Below are 18,722 nucleotides of genomic sequence, written 5' to 3'. Positions count from 1 at the left end.
GTGCTTCTTCCTACTTTGGAATCTTTCTTCACATTGATTGGGGGTTTTTTTTCCCATAATTTTTTTTCAAGTTTTATCTGTATCTCTGCTTCTTTGCTGAACACCTTTGAGACAATAATATCTGAGCTTGGTGCTTTGCTTAGCTGAAACGCATTCTGCCTGTTAATCATTTCTACCATCACCACCCTTTCACTGGGTCTCCTGAGTATCAGCTGTGGTTCCTAGATTTTGGCAATTCTTCACTCTCTCCCTCTGTGAGTAATGAAATTGTCTTTTCAAAATCTAGTCTTCCTTTATTCCTTTTGTACTCTGAGCCCCCTTTTCCCCCTATGTGAAAATATTTGATGTCTTGTATATGTGGTTTAAAAGCTGATGATTATGAATGCTGCTTGCAATATTGAGCCTCTTGATTTTTTTAATCTTTCCCTGATTAAATTCATATAATGATTAATTCTGCTTGTCTTTTATAATCCCCTTATCTTTATTCTGACTTCCTCATGTCTTAAAAAAAAAAAAGACAGAAACAAAAGCCCTCTCTATTGTTCTTTCTATCCTTAATTGAATATATTTCTTAACCATTTTAGCTTTTTAAAATTAAATGAATTATTGTGAATATTTTGGACCGCATAATACAACCATCATTCCAATTCATTTTATTCAATTTTTAAACCTCTAAAATTAAGGTTTTCCAAACTTATGGTTACCAAAGGGAAAAGGTGGAGGGGAAGGAGGAATTAGGGATGAACATACATACACTACTATATTTAAAATAATCAACAAAAACCTACTGTATAGCACAGGGAACTCTACTCAGTATTCTGTAATAACCTATATAGGAAAAGAATCTGAAAAAGAATGGATATGTGTATATGTATAACTAAATCACTTTGCTGTACACCTGAAACTAACACAACATTGTAAATCAACTACACTCCACTATAAAATAAAACTTTTCAAAAAATTAAGGTTTTTACAGGATGTTAGAACTAGGGAAAACATTGTTTATTACAGTCCTCTCATTGTACAGACCAGGAATTTGAGGTTTAGAGAACTTAAACTATTTGTCCAAAATTAAGCAGCTCACTAGCGCAGGTGAAACCTGGTCCCTGACTGCTTGTCCAGTGATGTTTCTACAACAGAACCGTGTCTCCGTGTAAAGTGGCATTTGTGTTTGAATACCAACAGCCTAGGTCATCATTTTCACATGTGGATTAATCGTTTTTCCTTCAGTATTTGTATCTGGAACATCTACAAAAGGGAAATCTTCCAATAAAATCAAGAAACAGACTCCATCCTTCAAGGTCCCTGCAGGTCCCTGGACTCATTGTTGTCAGAGTGGGCAGGAAAAGTCCCTGTGCTTTATTTTCAGTTTTCCTGCTGATTTGGTATGTAACTTTGGTTGTATTTTCCCCTTGGGCTTTCCTAATATGTTGGATTCTAGTTATAGACAGACCCTAAGAAAGACCTCGTCTAAGTCCAAAAACGAGATATATAGCATCATTTAGGACATTAACTTGGGGAAGTGCGCTTACTTTTAATCCAGAAATGTGACCCTCCTGTCTCTCAGGCTAGTTAAGAGTACATTTCTCATCCTCTCCCACTAAGCCCAAGATCCACAGCAATTTAGAATGTTCCTTGGGTTTGCTGACTATTCTAGTGAAGGGAAAAGGGGAGCGCTGATTGAGCCTATGTTCTTATGCTGCTTTCTCCGTATGGTGGGACATGGTGAGTCCCTGAGATCAAGTTCTGCTAAAGTCCCACGAATAGTCTGAGGTCATGGGAATTTGCTGGCCTCCCAAGGAAAGTTGAGTTGAGAGCTAAGTTGGTCCTAAGCCCTGGCCTTGGTTCTTTATGACGATGCTTTATCTCTCCAGGGAAAGTTGGATCAACCTTGCAGATCAGTGAAACACAGATCTTTAATCTTATTAAGTATCCTTGGCTGTAAGTTACTGAAACCAATTTGAGTCAACTCACACTGGATAGAGAAATCCACTGCGAGGACACAGGCCTATGTCACAGAGCTCAGGGCAGGAATGGGACTGATCTAACAAGGCCTGGAAAAGCCCTGAGAGGGAGCCCAGCAAGAGTTCTCTCTACCTGTGGCTACTTGGCTCCAGGAATCAGCTATAAGAATCCACAAGAAGAGGCTTCCTGGCCTCCACCCTATAAATTCCCCAGAGCTCCTGAGATGGTGTGTGACATGAGGATACCCCCTCTCTGTTCTGATTCCAATTCCCTCGGAATTCCCGCCCAGCTGAGGCCTAAGCCAAATGGAGGTGGAATGCAATTACATTTGTAAGGTTCTTTGTGACTTCCTACTCTAACCCGAGAATAAATGTCCATAAGTGCAAACCCTCAAATTCAAACATACACACAGACCCCACACACGCACACATGCGCACATTGTCTAAGGAAGCACTCCTTGTAGTTTTAAATGGTTATGGCATGCTTTTTCCTGGCTCGTGACTGCTGGGAGTGTTCCCAGGCAGTTCATAAATAAAATACATTGCCTCATGCACGAGAATAAGATTTAGAGAAAGGGAGAGGAGGAAAGCAGGAAGAAAAACCTATCACTCAGATTATTGATCGATCTCAGTCAGAATACACACGCTCTGAAACATCTGATACAAGCATCAGGAAAGAACAACTGACCTGAGCAAACCAGAAAAATAATCGTTTGTTAATTTTAAAAATAATCAAACAAGGAGACTTCCTGTTAAACTCTGGATTGAGCGCACATTATCCCTTTCCAAATCTCAGAAAAATGACCATAAAGAGATTTTTTTTAATTTAATTTTTTTATTGAAGTAGAGTTGGTTTACAGTGTTGTGTTAATGTACAGCAAAGTGATTCAGTTATATATCCAAATACTGTTTTTCAGGTTCTTTTCCATCATAGGTTATTATATGGTATTGAATATAGTTCCTTGTACTATACAGTAGGACCTTCTTGTTTATCTATTTTATATATAGTGGTGTGTATCTGTTAATCTCAAACTCCTAACTTATCCCTCCCTGCCCTTTCTCCTTTGGTAACCATTGGTTGTTTTCTATGTGAGTCTGTTTCTGTTTTGTAAATAAGTTCATTTGTATCTTTATTTTTTAGATTCCACATATAAGTCATATCATAAGATATTAGTCTTTGTCTGACCTACTTCACTCAGTATGATAATCTCAGGTCCATTCACGTTGCTGCAAATGGCATCATTTCATTCTTTTTTATGGCTGAGTAGTATTCCATTTTATATATGCAATCAAACAAGGAAAAATCATTAGAGAAATAAAAATTGTAAAAGAAGAATTAAAATAATATCTATGAAATTATTTTCATATTATATATATTTTTAAATTTTCATATTATGTGTTTTTCTTATGAAAAACACAAAATCAATGAAAAACACCAATACAAATAATAGCCATTAAAATAATATCTATGAACTTATTTTCATATTATGTATTTTTTATTGTTTTCATATTATGTGTTCTTCCTATGAAAAACATAAGAAAATCAATGAAAAACACCAATACAGGTAATAGCCATTTTAATATGGTAGAATATAAAATTAATATACAAAAATCAACAGCCTTCATATAAACAATAACCAGTATAAAAAGACATAATAAATAAGACTCTATTTACTATAGCAATAAAAATACAAAAACAAAATATGTAAGAATAGGGAATTCCCAGACTTCCCTGGCAGTCCAGTGATTAAGACTCTATGCTGATCCCTGGTCTGGGAACTAAGATCCCCACATGCTGCACAATGCAGCCAAAAAAAAAGTAATAATAGCCCATTAGAAAGGTGCATAAAATTTTGGGAATCTTCTGAAAGATTCAAATATGACAATGAATAAATTGAAAAATGTCCCATGTCCTTGGATAGAATGACTCACCATCAAAAATTCTCCCCAAGATTGTACATGCCTAATGAGATCCTAATAAAAATATCAAGTCCCTCCACCTCTCCCCAAGATTGTACATGCCTAATGAGATCCTAATAAAAATATCAAGTCCCTCCACCTCTCCCCAAGATTGTACATGCCTAATGAGATCCTAATAGAAATATCAAGTCCCTCCACCCAGAACTACACAAGTTGATCTTAGAACAGAAAAATTAGCAAGCAAGTATAGCTAAGAAAACCTGGGGGGTCGGGTGGGGGAGAAGGGTAATAGTGGTAGCCTTACTAGATTAAAAAAAAAGAACTTTAAATAACTAATGGAGGTGTGGTAGGTGTGAACTTGAAGGGGCCAAATCTGGGACCATTTGTGCATCAAAAAATATATATATATATATATAAAATCAATCTCAAGATTACAATAAGTAAATTAAAACTTAGTTCATTAGAATTTTTCAAGAAGAGGAGGAGAAACAGGAAGAAAAAGCTCATTTACCACCATTAGAGGTAACTATTTAGACAATACTTTTCTATGAAAATTAGTAATTATAGGGAAAGAATGAAGCATTTGCCCTCCTTTTTAGGGAGAAATGATAGTTTATCCCCAGTTGATAAGGGACAGTTCTTCTTTGAAGAAAAATGCTAATAAATGTGGAAGGAATGACGGAAGTAGAAAGTCACTCCTTTGCAACCCAGTGAAAAAGTTGACTCAGTTCAGGATCATCAATGGATGCTGAAACCACTAGGTGAAAAGATTGTTGAAGAGAATACTCACTTGGTAAAAAGTACTACTCCGTGGCATGCATGGGGGAAGATGTAGTTTTACAATGTAGATATCTGGCTGTCACCACCCAGCCAAATGATTTAACTTAGTATCACTAGTAGTGGGACAACCTCTACCTCTTGGTATAATGGAGTATGAGGTACATAGCAATATGTATGAATGGTTCTTGCCAGTGTGGAATGGGAAATGAGGGTGGCAGTACCAAATCCGATCCCACAGTTTGAGAAGTTTTACACTGCCCACTGGGCACAAAGTTCCCATTGGTAAGTAACAATGGTTATTTAAGAATGGAATCAAAACACTATTCTTGCTTTCACTTCATGTGTATTATTTTTTTTCAAATGGCTACTAAGTTGTTATGTCACAAATACTAAGTTGTTTGGCTCTACCTACTTAATAAACAAAACTATTGTGTTTCATGCTGTGAAAAAAAAAATCACTAAGTTCCATGATCCATCAGTATGATTCCTCCCTTGCATATGTCCTCGACTTCTTTCCCTTTTTCTTCTTTCATTATACTTGCTTTGCAAAACCCCTACCCTGGTCAAATCCAACCCCCTGCCTCCTCTTGGCCTGCCCCTGGGCACCTGGACGATTACGAGTCCTCCTGAATGCCTCCCAAAACTATTTTCCATGCAGCAGAGTAACTTTCTAAAGTCACCTTATCCCTTAAAACCCTTTAATTTGTTCACTGCCTTTAGGATAGAGTCAAAACCCATTCATATACTTTGTGGGGCCCTTCATGCTCTGACCCTTTCTTACCTCTCCAACCTCCTTTTTCAGCACACCCCCCCATCCCCCTCTGTACTTCACACTTCGAAGTTTCTGGAATGTTCCCTGTTCTCCATCCCTTTTCTGCCTTTACAGATGTTGCTCCTTCCATGGGCAGTGGTACCCCACTAGTCTCCTAGTCCTTACTGAGATGTCATTCTCTCTAGGAAGCCTCCCGGACACCCTTCCTATGTGCTCCATAGAACAGTCTCTGGAAGCAGCCCTGAGCCTATCTGGCAGGCACGTGGTACTTATTTGCTTCCCTCACTACAATGGAAACTTTTTGAGGGTGGGACGTGCATTTTGTTCACTGTTGACGTGACAGTGACTGGCATTCAGAATGCTCATTATAACCAATTATTTAATCATCCTGAATTATGGGAACTATGTTGTTTAAATATGTTGGATTTGTTCCAGGACCCCCATGGATACCCAAATCCCCAGATGCTCAAGTCCCTTATATAAAATAGTGTGGTACAGTCAGGCTAATGTATCCAGGGTTCTGCATCAGCGGGTTCAGCTGATTCCAGATGGAATTCTGCCCTTATGGAGGGCCGACAGTGTATATATACCTGTCCGTGGACTTTCTTTACTCTGTAAAGACAGATACTGTTTTTAGAAGAATTAAGTTTTGGTAAGCCAACGCTGGTTCCAATTTCCTTTCTAAGTTTCTGTGGGCTTGTGCTCGTTCTTGTTATTATCTCGTCTTTCAGCATAAATTGCCTTGTAACATAAAAGCATATATTGCCTTGTAACAATCATCAAGATCACTCTTTCCTAAGAGCAAAGCACGAGTTACAGTGTGTATTTTACCCAAGGGACTTGAGTACAAATCTTTGTTTTTTAGTGGTTTCCTGTTCTTTTTTTTTCTGTTTTTGGTATTTGAGAGACTAGATGTGGATCTTTCCGACAAATGTTTACTGCTGGATACGGAGGTTAAAAGATAACAGATCCATGTCCTTACCCAGGGCTGTCCCCGCAAGGGTCACGGGTCTGCACTTTCATAGGATCTTGAGATGTCAGTAATATTAGATGTTTCAAAAATGATTTTTAATAAAGTTCAGAAAAGAGGAATAAGGTGCAGTGCCCCCCAAAGTTCTCCCCCATGTGTGGGAGTCCAGAGTGGACATCTCAGCTGCTTTACCCAAAGGTCAGGCCAACTCCCCTTAGCCTGGGAAAGACAGTCCTCATGAGAATAAATGGAAGTAAATAAATGAGTGAATGAATGTAGGTGATAACAGAATATTCTAGAATGGGCGAAAACTTTAGCAAAGATTCTGGGGTTTATTCTTTATCTATCTTTTTATCCTGTTGTATCTAGAGAGCAACCTGATTTTTTTTTTTCCCTTATCGGAGCCTACCTACTAATTTGCACTAAAATGCAGTTAATACCGTATTACTATATTCTGTAAAGGTGTTGCCAAGGTCAGTTAGCTCAGCGTCTGTGTTTCTTTTTTGAGAAAATAAAGAAAACAACAATAACAACAACAAGAACCTTTGACTCAAATAGTGTGAAAAAATTGAAATACGACGGTATTTTTTCCAGTAGAGTCCACAGATCTTTCTTCATTTTGAAAATCGAGTTTTGCCATTTCATGTTAGTGGAATACTGACATTTAGAGAGATGCATTAAAAAAACATAATTAAGGGATTCCCTGGTGGCGCAGTGGTTGAGAGTCCGCCTGCCGATGCAGGGGACACGGGTTCGTGCCCTGGTCTGGGAAGATACCACATGCCGCGGAGCGGCTGGGCCCGTGAGCCGTGGCCGCTGAGCCTGCGCGTCCGGAGCCTGTGCTCCGCAACGGGAGAGGCCACAACAGTGAGAGGCCCGCGTACCGCAAAAAAAAAACAACAAACAAACCCATAATTAATAAGGGGCTGCCACTGTTTTTCTGTGGCATCTCAGCAGATGATACCCTGATGTTGCAGCTGGCAAATGTTTGTGAGTCTATTGAAATGACGCTGTTTGTATTAAATTATGACGTTTCAGAAAAGCATGCAACGTGATTTTGTAGGGTTAGAGACAAGAATACTGAGGTTGAAGTGCATTTATAGAAGTCTATAAAGTGGCAAAAACGAAGGGGCTCGAAAAAAGAAACAAAGTCATTTGAATATTCTCTGAATTACCAGTAAACGAGCCTCAGCTCTGCAAAATCAATTTTGAAACGAGTACTAATTGTTTCCTACGCACTTGCAAACTCTTCAAGTCTCTCAGCTAAGGGAAAAAGGGGGAAAAGTGTCAAGCCTTTGCAGGGAGGTTCGCTTCATGTTTGTGCATTACAACAATAAAGACTGTTATAATAGCGATGTGGGATCTCCAGGCAAACCGACATTGCCAAGAGAGGGAAAATGGTCCTTAGGGAACAATCGTCTTTTGCCAGAAGGCCCTCAATTAAAATTGCATTTAAGCACACATAATGTATGTTTTTTTGTTTGTTTTTACAGTAGTAGCAAATTGCTTTCGCGTGTTATCCCAGCGCTGCATGTGGGATGGGACACCTGCCGCAGGTTTACGAATATCCAGGTGCAATGGAGGGCGGGACTCATCGCGCAGAGAATGATGTTCGCGCCCCAGCGGGAGCTGGCAACGCTGAAACCCCGCGGCGCAGCGTTCATTCCCACTAACCTCTGTGGGCCTTGATTCCCGGTCGCTCCCTGACACAGCAAAGTGTCAGTTCACGTGTGTCCCTTCCTCCACTAGATGTCACTGTAAGTCAACCGCTCATGGCGGGGGACCTGGGTGTTTTACGGATCTTCCAGGGTTATTAAGCATGGTGGGTCCCTGAACTAGTGTCCTCCCGGACTGGGGAGTGCAGCGCGGGGCCGGGACTCGCAGAGACTAGGACAGCGCATCAACCCCAGCGGGAGGCTCGCAGGTCTCGGGGTACAAGGCGGGCGCCGCGAGGCGGAAGGCGGGCCGGCTCCGCGCTCCTCTCCGCCCCCGCAAGCGAGACGGTCACGTGCCGCGGAGGCGCTGACTCCCGAGGGCGGGCCTGGGAGGGGCGCCGCGCCAGAGGTTCGGGGTCGCCCGGGGCTAGGAGCGAGGCGGGCGCTTGCGCAGCGCGAGCCGGGGCCGGGACCGCCGTGGGCGGGGGGGAAGGGCGGGGAGGAGCCTGGGAGCGCGCCGGCCGCCGGAGGGGGAGGGGCGGGGCGGAGCCGCGGCGCGCGCGCCCGTTGGAGGGGGAGGGACAGAGCAGCCACCGGGCGCGCTCAGGGCGGCCGCCGCGAGCGTGGGGCGAGCGTGGACCGCGGCGCGGCGGTGTGACTCCTTACCCGGCCCTTCTCCCCGCCCCCGGCGAGGGCACCGGGCGGCGGCGGCGGCGGCGGCGCCGGGGCCAGCGAGGCCGGAGGAGGCGGCCGTGCCCGGGCATGGTGGTCTGGGGCAACGCGGAAGGTGAGCGACCCCCGGGCCGGGGGCGGGGATGGGGGCGGGGTGGGGCCGGCCTCGCGTCGCCGGGCGGCGGCCCGAGCGCGGGCGGCCTCAGGCGGGGCGGGGGCGGCGCGCCGGCCCGGCTCCCGCGGCCCTTGGTCTCGCGGCCTGGGCGGCCCGCGGCGTCCGGAGCGCGGCCGCTGCCGGGTTATGTAACGCGTGACCTCCCCTTCCTCCTCCGCCATGGCGCAGCCGGCCCGCCGCCCGCGCTCGGCCGCCCGCTGAGGCGCCGCGCCGACGACTCGCGCCCGCGGCCCTGCTCGCCGGCCCCGCTCGGACCGCGCCATTCATTCATGCGCGTGGGCTGCCGGCCGGGGCCACGCGCTGGATGCTCCGCCCGGCCTCCCGCCGCGGCGTCTTCCCCGTGACCCCGCATCCCCCCACCCCTTGCCCCGCGTTGGATCCCGGCATCGGTGTCGGACTATCCGAAGGCAATTTTTACTCACTTATTTTTTCCTTGTTACTTATCTGTTGCCTTGATATGCAGAGCTCCTTTCCCCAACTGTCCTGGCAAGTGCCCGTTTCCCACTTCACTCCTTGTGAAAATGATTCAGCACCTGTGCAGACGGAAAGGGCCCTTTCCTTATATGTTTCCCTGCTCTTTCTACCGAAACCCAGTTTGTAAAGAAATACCTTAGTGTATCACTCGTTAGTTGACCCCCCACCCACCTGATTTAAAAAAAAAAAATTGCAGGTGGTGTAAGCCTGCTGTTTCTATCTTCTACATCTTTTCAGGTCACGTCCAGCATAGAAATGGTATCATTTAAGTGAAAATAACGAGACTAGCACATATCATCAAAGGGCTTGTAACTAACTGGTAAGGACTTGATGTAGCGATTCTTAATTCTGTCTCCCCGGCCTCTCCACTATCGTTTTCCAGAATTAGCCATTTCCGCTTTAGGGTAGGACATAGGATAACCTTGGTTCTTCCTGTGGACTTCGCGGTAACCCGTCCTGTGGGGTATACCGTTTACCTGCTTTCCAGACTTCCATCTCAGCTTTCCCACGTAGCCTTGTCTTAGCCGGAGCAGATACTGCGGGTGTGTAGTTCCCTCCCTGTACTTCCTAGACTCTTGGAAGCGCACCTAGCGTCCCTCTTTTTCCAGCGATCCTTCCCTGGTCTAGAAGGATCTCCATTCACTTCTTAGGCTGTTTTTTTGCCACTTCTCATGTGTTATGATGATTATCTTTTTATCCGTATCCTCTTTTTCTCTATCTCCAGGTCTTTTGTGGGCAGAATCTGTACCAAACTTGTCATAGAACATTACTCCTATTTCATGGTAAACAATACGTATTTAAGTTTTTTTTTTTTTTTAAGGCAGGAATCTCTCTTTTAGGACTAATTTCTTTGATACCTCAAGTAGTAAATATGTTTTCAAAATAATGTGTTTGAATATGTAAGATCACTCCATTTTCTCCAACCCCAACTTCAAAACTCAGATTTTGTGTAAGAGAAAGAAACCCGTCCCCACCAGCAACAAGCTAGTCACTAATAAGAGAGATTGCATGTAATGTATATTTTATAGTCCTTTCTTTCATAGCTGCTGTAGTAGGAAGATAAGAACTTCAGAGTTAGATGTAGATTTAAATTCTAGGTCTACCCATTACTAGCTGTGTCCTTGGACAATTTAAGTTACTAATATCTCTGATTTTTTTAATCATTTGTCTAACGAACATATTTCCTACCTTGGGTAACTGACGATTAAATGAGCTCTTAAATGTAAGGCATCTAGTGAGTCCCTGGTACACAGTGGTGCTCCGTAAATACAAATTCCCTTTGGTATACCTTTTTATTACAGTTCACAGTCTAGAATGAGCTGGGATGTGCTGAGACAAAGCATGAGAAGAAAGCTAATCACAAGAGGTGGTAGGTACCTCTTCTTGTCTCCAAATAAATGAACAAGCCCTAAACTAAGGAGCAGTAAAGCTCTTTCTGCTTCTCAAGAATGTATGAGTGTATGTGACATATTGTAATAAATCCTGGAGTATATTAAATAGAACATTTATAAATGAAGGAAATACCTTTTAATCTTACTTTCCTTCTATAACAGCTCCCACTAAAGCATTAACATGGATATTAAAAAGAATCTATGGGAGACGAGGAAGGAGAAATATTAAAAAAGTCTGTTTCAGGGGCAGTTAGGTTGCATGCTCTCCTTTTAGTATCTCATCTACTTATGAACAGTACGGGAATCCTAGTCTGAGTTCAAGTATGTCTCCCTTAGACTGTTGCAACAGTGCCTTCCCCGGTGTCCCTATTTCTGTCGCTCCCTTCCCGGCTGATCCCCACATAACAGTCAGAGTGATCTTTTTAAACACGTAAATCATATTGTCACTCTCCTGGTGAAAACCCTCCAAAAGCTTCCTGTTATCCTTAGAACTGAATCAGAACTTTTTGCCGTTTCTCGAACAAACCAAACTGTTCCTCTCTTGGGGTGTTACGCTTTTAGTTGGGCCACCCCTTCCTCCTGGTGGCTGTCTTGCTCAGATGTCATCACGTCAGAGTGATCTCTTTCTGATCCCTACAGTAGAAGCCAGCCCCTCTCTCTGTCACTTTTGATTCATTTTGCTTTATTTCTCTTCACAGCATTTATTACGAGGCAGAGATACACTCTTCACTTAACTTACCCATTTCTCCCATAAGACTTGTTTGTTCCAAAGCCTCTCCCCCCCGGAGGGCAGAGGCCTTGTCTGACTTGTTCATGGCTCTGTCTCTGGTGCTTAGAAGGGTGCTTGGCACATAGTAGGCTCTCAGTGAAACTTGTTAAGTGAATTAAGTGAACGAGTGGTATAGTTGATTTAAACATTAGTTCTGGAGTCAGACAGCCAGGGTCAGAATCCTGGCTCCTACCATTTACTGATTGTGTGGCCTTGGGCTAGTTAATATCTTTTGGTGCCTTAGTTTGCTCATCTGTAAGATGGGACAATAATACCTACTTTTTACGATTATGGTAAGAAATAATTGAGTTAATGTATATAAAGTTCTTAGAACAGGGTTGTTTCACAGTTTTGAAAACCAGTACTTGAAATTAGCTTGGAGTATTCACTTAGGACTTTTGTGTTTTTGTGTGAGATTAAAAATGCAAGCATTGAATTTTATCTTTACTACTTTTACTGAATTTTTCTGGCTACCAAAGTTATACTTATGGAACTCCTTTTTAAAATAAATACATTTTGTGGATGTATAGAACGGATTAAAAAATAAACTGCTAAGAATGGTGACCGGTATTCGGTCTTAATGTGTAAGTCAGCTTTTTTTTTTTTTTTTTTTTTGCGGTACGCGGGCCTCTCACTGCTGTGGCCTCTCCCGTTGGCGGAGCACAGTCTCCGGACGTGCAGGCTCAGCGGCCATGGCTCACGGACCCAGCTGCTCCGCAGCATGTGGGATCTTCCCGGACCGGGGCACGAACCCGTGTCCCCTGCATTGGCAGGCGGACTCTCAACCACTGCGCCACCAGGGAAGCCCTAAGTCAGCTTTTTGATTCTTAGATCTGTGGAAGATGCTAAGAGTGATTATCTCAGCAGCTGCCCACGGGAGTGGCTTTTATATATTTCCCTTCGAAGTTCAGCTAGAGATGTAATTGTGGTGATGGAAGGACTTGCTGGAGGCTGAAGACAGGAAAATCCTTGAGATACAGTTGAAGTATGAGTCCTGTAGTAGTTGGGAAAGGAAAGATGTTTTTACCATCTTTAGTGTGTTCAATTTCTGCCTTCTTTCATTATGGGTTGCCCACCCCCAAACTGTATTCCTAGAAACTAAGCTGCCTGTGGTGATTGCCCTTGCATAATACCAGTTATCTTTACTTAGTCCACTGGTCCTTAGTAAAATGCCTCTTTGTAGGAGCATTGTTTTATTTCATTTCTCAGTCTGAACTTTAGTCAATAGGGTCCTAAACTTTGGGCGGCCTTAAACTTAAAAAAAAAAAAAAATCACAATACTGCTCTGTGTAACATTTGTTACAAAGTTTAATAATAATTGCTGAATCATTAAATATTTACTGTGTGTCAGGCTCTTTGCTTAGTGCAGGGTCTCATTTAATCTTCACAACCACCCGGTCAGGTGGACACAGTTTTAAAGAAACAGATTTAGAGAGATGATGCTACTTGGGCAGGTCACACAGGTGAGAAGGAAGCCAGGATTTCAGTCTGCTTCCACCTGATTCCATAACCCAAGGTCACATCCACTTTGCTATGAGGCAGGTCGAAACAAGGTTTCTGTTTGGAAACTTGCGTTGTGTTTCATCACGTTATTTGTATGTGTCGTTCTTCTTTACTACTGGCAGTTTTATCGTTTTATGGCTGTTTTTTTCTTTTCTTTTTCTTTCTTGTTTTTTTTGGCTCTGACTACGACAGATCTTCCACAACTTAGAATGGAATTACTTTGCATTAAACCCGTCGTAAGTTAAAAATGTTGTAAGTAAAACTGCATTTAATACACCTAACCTACTGGACATCATAGGTTAGACTAGCCTACCTTAAACGTGCTCAGAACACTTACATTAGCCTATAGTTGGGCAAAGTCAAGTAAGACAAAGCCTATTTTATAATAAAGTGTTGAACATCTCGTGTAACTTATTTAATACTCTACTGAAAGTGAAAAACAGAATGGTTGTAAGTGTATCAGTGGTTCCTCCTCCGGGTCGCGTGGCTGACTGGGAGCTGTGGTGCCGCTCCTGCCCAGCATCACAAGAGAGTACTGTACCGATACCTCTGGCTCCAGAAGAGATCAAAAGTCAAAGCACGGCTTCTGTTGGACGTGTATCGCTTTGGCACCACCATAAAGCCGAAAAATTGTAAATCGAAGCATCATAAGTTAGGAACCATCTCTACTATACTTAAATGTCTGTTTTTTATGAGTGTGAAACATTTTAATAGGTTGATGATATGCAAAATCATTTTTTCCTTATTAAAACATTAAAAATAAGTCAGCATCATGTGTGTCATGGTAGGTCAGCTTTGTAATCAGTTTGAAAAGGTTTTGCATATAATAGATGTGATGCCTCAGATTTAGGAAAACATGAATGTATTTAAATTTGCTTAAGGCTAAAAGAAATTTCAGGTAGCAAGTAAATACATGTGTTTCTGCCGATCATGGAGCGAATCTTTATTATTTTTGTTTTTAGTAAGGAAGGACTCATCGGTGTGGAGCGTTTTTACATAATGCTAAGTTTTAATGATTTTTGACATCTACTTGTGACACTTCAAAAATATGAAGAATATCTAAATTATGAGTTGTTGACTTCTCAACACTTAAGTAGATTCAGAATGCCAGTGCTAGGATGAACCCTATAGATTCTGTAGGCCATGCCCCTGTATTTTCCCTGAGGAAAAATGAGACCCAGAGAATCATCTGATGATCGAGGAGAAACAGGACCAGAATCTAGGGTTTTGTGGGGTGGGTTTGTTTGTTTTAATACTTTAAAGCTGCTTTTTCCTCTGCTACACTAAACTGCCCCCTTCATCATGCAGGGTAAGACCAGTGTATGCTTAGTATCTTATGTTCAAGAGGGTAGAGAATTGAGCGATATATTCATGTAAACTTGTGATTTAAAGTCATGAGGTTTTTTTTTTTAATCATTGGCTTTAAAGTAATAGAAACGATTCTGTAATGTAGTTAGAAATTATGCTTTCTCATTCACGTAGGCAGGTAACTGTCTTACGCACATAGGATGGTTTGACAAGCTTTTAAAGACCTGATCTTTAAAGATCAGATCTTGTGGCTTTATCCTTAAATTAAAAGATTAGTTAGGGATGGGCAAAAAAGTTGGTTGTGATGTGAACAGTTTTTACTTGAGCCCAGTATCTGAGTAACCAAAATGTTGTCTATTGCTTTCAATCATGCCTGATCAGAACCAAGACTAAAATGAGCTCTTGGGAAGTTTAGTCAGAAAATAGTAGCTGAATTTTACATTTTCTAAACTCCATCATTTCTACACTTGAGATTGCTAATATGTTTTTATCATTTAGGTACTAGTCTTAGTTACATAATTGAAATTATGATTTAGATTCCTTACTCTTAAATGTTTTTCATCAAATTTCTCAATTTTATCTTGTAATAAGCTGTATTTCTAGATGACTTACTGCCTATTTAAGCCTTTTTAATATAAATTTATTTATTTGTTTATTTTTGGCTGCGTTGGGTCTTCGTTACTGCACGCAGGCTTCTCTAGTTGTGGCGAGTGGGGTTACTCTTTGTTGCGGTGCATGGGCTTCTCATTGCAGTGGCTTCTCTTGTTGCAGAGCACAGGCTCTAGGCATGCGGGCTTCAGTAGTTGTGGCACACGGGCTCAGTAGTTGTGGCTCGCGGGCTCTAGAGTGCAGGCTCAGTTGTTGTGGCACATGGGCTTAACTACTCCGAAGCATGTGAGATCTTCTGAGACCAGGGATCAAACCCGTGTCCCCTGAATTGGCAGATTCTTAACCACTGCGCCACCAGGAAAATCCCTATTTTAAGCCTTTTTAAAAATTTAAGCTGGACGATCCTGAATTTAAAAAATATTTTAACAGTTTCTTCTTTAACATTTTTGAGAGCATAACCAAAAAAGTCCCTTACTTTTTCTAATGCTTTATGCCTTAAAAAGTGCTTTTGCTTGACTTTTTCTCATCCAGCTCCCATAGAGTCCCGAGAAGAGAGGTAGGGCAGTATCTCCTATTTTATAGGCACAGTGTGATTCTGGCATTAACCACCCAGTGTTAGAACAGACAGCACGGGTTAAGGGCACAGTCCACCAGACTCCCCTTACTTCAGGTGCCAGCTGCAGGCTCCAGGGCTTCCAGGCCACCTGCACTTCTCACCAACTGGCCACATAATTGGGAGTTCCCACAGCCCCCTCAGACTTGATAATTTGTTAGAGTGACTCACAGAACTCAGGAATGGGCTGTACTTAGAATTATCGTTTTATTATAAGGGATACAAACCAGAACCTGCCAAAGGAAGAGATATGCAAAGAGAGGTCTGGGACGGTCCCAAACACGATGCTTCCATGTGCTCAGGACACATCATCCTCCTGTATTGGTTTATGATTACCAACCAGGGAAGTTCACCCAAGCCTCAGGGTCCAGAGTTTTTATTGGTTTATTACATTGGCACGATTGATTGAGTCGTGGGCCACAAGGTCGAATTTCATCTCCAAACCCCTTCCTTTTCCAGGAGGTCAGGCTGATAGCATATGGCTCAAAGCCAACCCTCTAATCACTTGGTTGGCCTTTCCAGCATGGTTAGCCCCATCTTGAAATGAGGGGCTTACTGGGAGTCACCTGTTAATAAAAAGATGTGTCCTAGGGGTCCACCATGGATAACAAGGAGACTCCTATCAGTTGTGAAATTCCAAGGGTTTAGAGTCTCCCAAGAACCAGGGACAAAGGCCAGCCAGCCACCCTGTTCATTAGAGGACAGTAGCTGAGGAGGTGAGGACAGATGCACAATTGTTACAGTTCAAACTAGAACACACCTCTGTAGTAGTGGCTCGGAGATCTCCAGTATACTAAAAATTGGAGCAGGTTGCATTTCAATATATTTGTGTATGTAGAAAGATTGCCTTCTGTTGAAAATTACAGCGGTTTTTTTATCGGTATAATAGTATTTGAAACCTGGGTTGATGTTCATTTGAGTGAAATATTTTATTTATGTAAATTGTGTTGTAGGTAGGGTTATAAACTACATACTTTTTGGTATTTTTTAAAAAGCACGATAATTTTGGCTCAAAAAGTTTGCTTTTGGTATTTCTTTTTGAGTGTAATTTTAGGCTTAGGTTATTACTACTGTTAACTGAAAGGAAGTCTAAACTTCATGAAGGTGGAGGTGTTGATAATGTATGTGTTGTTAGAGCTCTAAAAATGTAGTAACTTAGTTGCCACTTTGAATTTTAGATCTTGAGTGGAAGTTACTAGCTGTTCAAGTTTACAGTGTTGAAGGTTAATAATGTTTTTTTGCATATTGTTTATGCCCAGTAGAAAATCTTACTTCCGATTGTCACTTAAAGGTTATTACATTCTCTTGGAGCTCACTGAGTGTTTCTCAGAATTAGCATCTATTAATTCAGGCATAGAGTGCTAAATAAGTGTCTGTTGAAGAATGTAGCATCTCCTTAAAATGTCATATCATCCTAAAAAGTAGTGGGTTTTTTGTTGTTGTTGTTTTTAATCTATGATGGGGGGTTCTTGGCATGAAGTGAGGGAAGCGAGGCCAGAAGGTAATGCAGTGGCAGTTTCTTCAACATTCTACTCTGTTTTCACTTGCAGTTACACTTACCATAAGGATTTGTGAGAAAAGAGATGCGTGACAGATGGAACTGATAGCAGATCTAGAAAAGAGTGAGTTTGACCATATTTTTTGAATTGCAGTTACTCAGAAGGATTTGTTTTTAGTTATATGCCACCATGTATGCCGGTTTACCTTGTGAGTTTGGAGATCTAATGCATTGTGCGGATGCAATACATGGGATGAGGACTGCTGCCGAGACAAGTTAATAAATCTTCGTGTAGATGAGGCTGGGGAGCCAGAACCTTTTGCATCTGTGTGCAGCCATCCCATCCCCCATCACTTATATGCACAAGTTCACACTTCCTTTCCTGACTTTCACAAAGGAGGGTTCAAACTTCTTAGTATGATATTCGGGGCCTTCTGTACATTCCCTCAGCTACCCTGTTAGTTCATCTATCACTGTCTCTGTGTCAGCCCCAGAATGTTGCCTTAAACTTCTTTTTCTCTTTCATGTTTTTGCTCGTGAATTTCCTTCTTCTTGAATTCACCCGCTCACTCCCCTCTGCCTGTTCAAATCCTACTTATTGCCCTCAGCTCAGATCCACCTTTTCAGTGAAGCCTTCTTGGATCATCTCTTCTCCAAGGGGAGCTTTACTGCTGTCTTCTGTGTGGTCTGTTGTGTTTTGTCGGTGCCTCTAATGTTGGCTCCTGACTGTAGTCCTATGCACATCTTTCTTCTCTAACAGGTAGCTTTGGATTGTGGTTTACACTTAACTCATCTTGAAAACTGAAAATTACAGTAAATACTCCGTGAATATGGAGTAACCTGTTAGATCAGACCTGGGATTTGCGGGGAGAGGGAGTGGGAGGCAAAGGACAGGTGAGATCTCCCTCCCAGACCAACTGGGGAGTTGCCTTTATGCCTGTTGTGAAATTCTTTCTACTAGTGCACATTGTAACAGCATTCTTTCTACATAGTATACTGTCTCATTACCTCTGAACTTCTCTGGTCCTTGTCTCTGTTCTCGGTGACCACTCTAGGTACACCACAGGCAGAATTGGTGGTTCTCAAAGTATGTGCCTCACACCAGCAGCATCGGCATTACCTGGGAACTTTTTAGAAATACAAATTCCCAGCCCCACTCCTGACCTACAAAATGAGAAACTTGGAGTTGGGGCCCAGCAGTCGGTTTTAACACATTATTGACCGGAGATGTATCAATACATTTTTAGAGAGTGATGCAATTAACATCACCATGCGAAGTTGTTGGAGCTTAAAATTGATCAAAGGTTCATTATACAACTTAAGACTGTCATTATGACTCACATTTTGCTCCTTTAGGTTTTTGTTCCAACCTTGTGTATATTATAAACGTAAAATTTTCAAAAATGACATATTGCAAAATTTTGAGTGAAGAATTTTTCAGTGAATTTTATGCAGATGCATTCTCTGGTTGTCCGAGCGACGTATATACTAGTGTCTCAGAAGATGACAGCTCTTCAGGATATAGTTCTGATTCAGACGATGTGAATATTAGAGCCACAAAAAGACAAAAAACCTTAGCGATTGATTCTGATACAGAAAGTGAAAATGAAGCTCACGATGCTGGAGAATGCTCCTTTTCTTCCACAGAA

At 42.2% G+C, this 18,722-nt stretch overlaps 1 protein-coding gene across 6 annotated transcripts in view; it reads left to right on the top strand.

Moving 5' to 3' along the window:
• The first annotated feature begins 8,646 nt into the window (after positions 1-8,646).
• The window catches only part of REV1 (REV1 DNA directed polymerase), an 82,023-nt gene continuing 71,947 nt past the window's right edge, over positions 8,647-18,722 (top strand). For 3 of the 6 annotated variants that reach the window (XR_004352691.1, XM_032652161.1, XM_032652158.1), the window contains exon 1: positions 8,647-8,848. The gene's annotated coding sequence lies outside the window, so the exon portion shown is untranslated. Of the gene's footprint in view, positions 8,849-17,125; positions 17,198-18,722 lie in introns of all 6 variants that reach the window. The other 3 variants (XM_032652163.1, XM_032652162.1, XM_032652160.1) reach the window with 2 other exon arrangements.

Source organism: Phocoena sinus, chromosome 13 (assembly GCF_008692025.1).
Source record: "Phocoena sinus isolate mPhoSin1 chromosome 13, mPhoSin1.pri, whole genome shotgun sequence".
Classification (NCBI taxonomy): Eukaryota; Metazoa; Chordata; class Mammalia; order Artiodactyla; family Phocoenidae; genus Phocoena; species Phocoena sinus.
The sequence above is the reverse complement of the archived record's forward strand: the minus strand, read 5'-3'. Positions and strand labels throughout refer to the sequence as shown.